At 46.4% G+C, this 4,494-nt stretch overlaps 1 protein-coding gene across 1 annotated transcript in view; it reads right to left on the reverse strand.

The window, feature by feature from the left end:
• Window positions 1-4,494, reverse strand: part of WNT11 (Wnt family member 11) — a 23,919-nt gene that overhangs the window by 1,794 nt on the left and 17,631 nt on the right. The window lies entirely within an intron of this gene.

Raw genomic sequence — 4,494 nt, forward strand, 5'->3', positions numbered from 1 at the left:
CCCAAAACCCGCCCCGGCCCCTACCGGGGAAACCCCAACCGATACTAGCAGGGCCAGACTCTGCACTTTCCCCTCCGACTGTCTCCCAGCACAGCACAAGCAGCCGGGCAGCTGGCCCTATACCACCCCGAGCCCCGGCCCAGGAGCCGGCAGCACGGCAGGAGCACAGTGTAGGATGACAAGTCGCCAAATATCACACGGACTTCCACTGCTTGTTTTGCTTCTGCTTTTAATTAAAGCCATACTCGTTGGGATAAGTCGGCCACGGTGTGGGGTTCCCTCACTTTGTCCGCTTGCAAGCGGCTGCCTTGAGGTTTTTCAGAAGTGCAACCCATGAATTGGGGAATCTCTTTCATTGATCCATGGATGACGGATCTCCAGCCATTCTCAAAACCCGGCTACCCCATTCTCCTAAAATACTCCAAGTTGAGTCACTGGACATAACAGCGCAACAGGCATTGACTTTTGGATGAGATTAACCATGCCGTAGAGATGCCATTTCTCCATGGGCTGTAGAGATAGCCCAGGAGGGAAGTGTTCATGTTTGGTCAGATGCTTGGCTGGACGCTAGCGCTCAGATCTCATGATGTACCCAACACCACGGGGCTGTGAACTTGATGGAGTCTTGAAACTACTGTAAGACAGGCAGTTTGGAGAGGGGGGGGAATTGCTGACATCTCTCCTAAATCTTACTCAGCATTGTTATTTTGGACAGAAAGACTCTAAGGCTGGTTTGGGACAGGGAAAGGAGAGAGGAGCATGAGTCGGACTCTTGAGCTGACTCTATTAATAGATGAAAACAAATCCATAAGATTTATAGGAATTCCTCATGAGGTAATGCCTTAGGAGAAGTTAAGGGATTAATGAGGTGTCGAGATTTTGTTCTTGTTCTTCCCTTATTTTTTTCTGACTCAGGCGGGCCTCCTGTTTGTTATTTCTGACTCACATTCCTCTCCAGGTTCAGTGTTTAAAGGCCCCCCCTGCTCCCCCTCATTCGGGAGTGTGTGTAAATATTTACAAACCTTTGAAAGCCTCTACCGAAGCCGAAGTCTGCAACCACACTGAACGTGTTTGCCTAATGCCGAACCAAAGGCGTTGTTATTGCCCCTGCGAGCCGGGGCCCCTCCGCCAGGAAACCTCCGAATGACTCCTCATAAATGTATTAGTAAATGCATTAAATATTCGGAGCAAAGGTTCAAATATAGGCATGTTGACATTAGAAGAGGGGAGGGTATTTGACAACCTTACTCAGCTTTACCGGTGGACGGAAAGGTTGTTGCCCGAAGGTTCACCTAGGGAGGATGGGGAGTCGGCCGAAGCACAGTGACGGATCTGCAGTGCATCCGTGCCACCTCGTGCTGAGGGCTCATTAAAATGGCCAAGAGAAGGAATACGGGTCCGCTCTGACTCCAGTTCACTGTTGAGGACATTCGCTCCCCAAATGTGCAAAGCACCCGACAGTCAAATTTATCCCGTTCAAAGAGAGAGCAAAACTCTTCTCCCTGCTGTACTGGGACATGGGAATCTCCCTTTCCTTGCACCCACTCCTATGGTTTGAAAAAAAAAGTGAATCTACTAGGATATATAACTTTCCATAGCTGTCCCCATCCCACCCGGCCTGAAATAAAGAAAGGAAAAAAATAACATCTTATTAAAAAATCCCCAAGCTTCCCTCAGTTTTGGATAAAGGAACAAGGACATTCTGGATGGATGGGTTGAATAGCCAAAACAAAGCTTTTGACCCCATCCTGAACCTAAATGGGCTTCTAGAAAACTTTCCTGACGATGCCACTAACCACAGATTTTGTTTTCTGTTTTAAAGTGTAGGCCTGGGTGAATTATCTTTATTTTTCTTTAAACAAGCTGAAACAGAGGTAGTTTCTCAGCTGTATCTATACACACAAAAAGCAGGCGGGGAAAGACAAAGGAGCCCAAAGACCAGAGTTTACCCACAGAAGCTGCCCCTGAGCATCTGCTTTCAGAGCCCGCGGCTGCGATCTCACCAGGCACCCCACTGATGGGTTAAGTTCAATCTCACTTGTTTTGGGCTGGGTCCAGCAGGATTCCAGCAACTCAGAGAAATGCCCTCCTCCCGAGCCTCGGAAAGAAAATTACAAAGGCAGGCGATTGCATCTTAACACAACACCGTAACCTCTAGAAGCACTTGGAAGGCCAGTGAAAAACGATGCTTCGGCCGTAATCCCAGCCCAGGTCCTGGCTCAGGAACAGGCTTTCACATTGTCACAGTGCTTTTTCCTTCTTTATGCAAGAAGGGAGGAGGTCAGCCCTGCTGACTGGACAAATCCCGCTCAATATGCCTGTCCAAAATCTCCCCCTTCCAGCCCTCATTTGCAGAAACACTGCGGTACATCGTACAGCCTTATCATTGGGGGTGTCTCCTCAGCAGAAACGGTGAAGGACATCTCAGCGCTTCTAAGAGTCTTCCCCCAGATGGAGAGGCTAAGCCATCTCACAGTTACCTCCTGGGGGATTTTCATTTTAAAAGCCATGGGGAGATGTCACACTTAATTTCATTGTGGATCCCGGTTCACTTCTGTCCCATCAGCAGATATAAGGATAGATTTTTTTTGGTTGCCCAGCTGGCATCTGAGAGCCAAACTGAGGCCAGCTCTGTACCGTGTCACCCACAATAATGACAGATGATGACAGGGATGAGCCAGATCTCCACTGGGACCTCACTCCATCAGTCCTATTGATAAGTGAAAGCTGCTTATGAGTACATAAGAAAAGTCATTCTGGGTCACAGCAACTGCCTGCCTGGCCCATTACTCTGCAACGGCTGTGGGAGATGCTCTGCGGGGAGGAAAACACAAATCTGGCCGCTTTCCATCCCCTCATACCCCGCCAGCACCTGGGCTGGTGTATGAGGGATGATAGAAGGTATGTTCCTGCCTAGACATCTCAGCAGCCCCCTGTGGGCATCCTGGCCGTGGGGTTTGTCTCATCCCCTTGTGACCTCAGGGAAACCATCTGCCTCCATGAACTCCAGCAGCCAGAAGTCTCAGAAGACAGCACTGCTGTGTAAAGAAGTAATTTATTTTTTCGCTTTTAAATCAAATCTCTGTTCATTTCTTTACTGCCCCTTGCTCCGGTAATGTCAAGTCGTACAGCAGTATATAAAAGAAAGAAAGAGAAAAATAATTCAAATCCCCCAGGAGGTACGTAACACAACGGACATTGCTAAAAATACATCAAAGTGCACAGCTTCATGTAAGATTTTGAGGGCAGAATCTTAACTACTTTTAAATTGCTTTCTCATCCACAAGGAATGACTAGAGACTGACACTGAACAACTGTACGAAAGAGAGTTATCAATAGTACATGTCAGCGAGGAGACGTCAAGGGAGATCCTGGAACCAGCCTGTATTTTCATTAATGAGGAGTAGAGAGTGAGCTTAAAAATTTGTGGATAATGCTGGGGCAAAAGGAGCTGGGAGCATTTTGCAAGAGTGGATTAAAATGCAAAGTAAGCAACACACTTTGAGAAAGATCCAGATAAATGTGGGAATGTTCCCAGGAGAGTCGGAGTTCAGAAAGCAGAAAAGGATGAAGGAACTGATTTAGAGAAGTTTGTAAGAAGAGGTGTCTTCCCATCTATAAAAGATTATTGCAAAAGCGAGAGAGAAGAAATGGCCTTTATATACTGAGGAAAGAGGACAAGAAATTGCTAGTTTGGTTTCAGATTATGATTAGTTTGAATTCAGATTAAGAAAAAACATAACTCTGCGGATAGTAAAACCCTGGAACAGGTTGTTTAGGGAAACTGTTTTTAAGACCAGAGTAGACAAACATCTTCAGTAACAGCCTAAGTGGTCTCAGTTCAGTCTTGCTCCTAAAAAGATCAGGCTCCGTGGAAAGTCATTCCCAGCCCCGACATTCCCTAACTCCAACGCTGTTTTGATGCAGAGGGACTAAATACATTTAGGAGAGCTGGGTGCAATTTTTTATCCCCTGAATTCATTATCCACTGCAATTTTACTGTATGAAATTACTCTTTCCACCAATAAATTTATTATTCACAAGTCTGTTCAGGAAACTTTATGGTCAAATCTAGGTCTCTCAAAGTGGGAAGGATTCAAACTTCCCCAGGGATTAACTGAGAAAAAGCCCAAAAAAGCACAGCTGGCCCAACTACCGAAATGGGCACCAGCTACAAGCACATTGCCCTGGGAAAGTAGGCGGGAGGAACAGAAAGCTACCATTTTTCCGACTTTCACAGAATCATAGAATCATAGAATCGTTTAGGTTGGAAAAGACCTTTAAGATCATCAAGTCCAACCATTAACCTAGCACTGCCAAGTCCACCACTAAACCATGTCCCTAAGCGCCTCATCTACTCGTCTTTTAAATACCTCCAGGGATGGGGACTCAACCACTTCCCTGAGCAGTCTGTTCCAATTCTTGATAACCCTTTCAGTGAAGAGATTTTTCCTTGAGGCCATTTCCTCTTGTCCTATCACTTGTTACTTGGGA

This window comes from Aptenodytes forsteri, unplaced genomic scaffold (assembly GCF_000699145.1).
Source record: "Aptenodytes forsteri isolate BGI_AS27 unplaced genomic scaffold, ASM69914v1 Scaffold231, whole genome shotgun sequence".
Taxonomy (NCBI): domain Eukaryota; kingdom Metazoa; phylum Chordata; class Aves; order Sphenisciformes; family Spheniscidae; genus Aptenodytes; species Aptenodytes forsteri.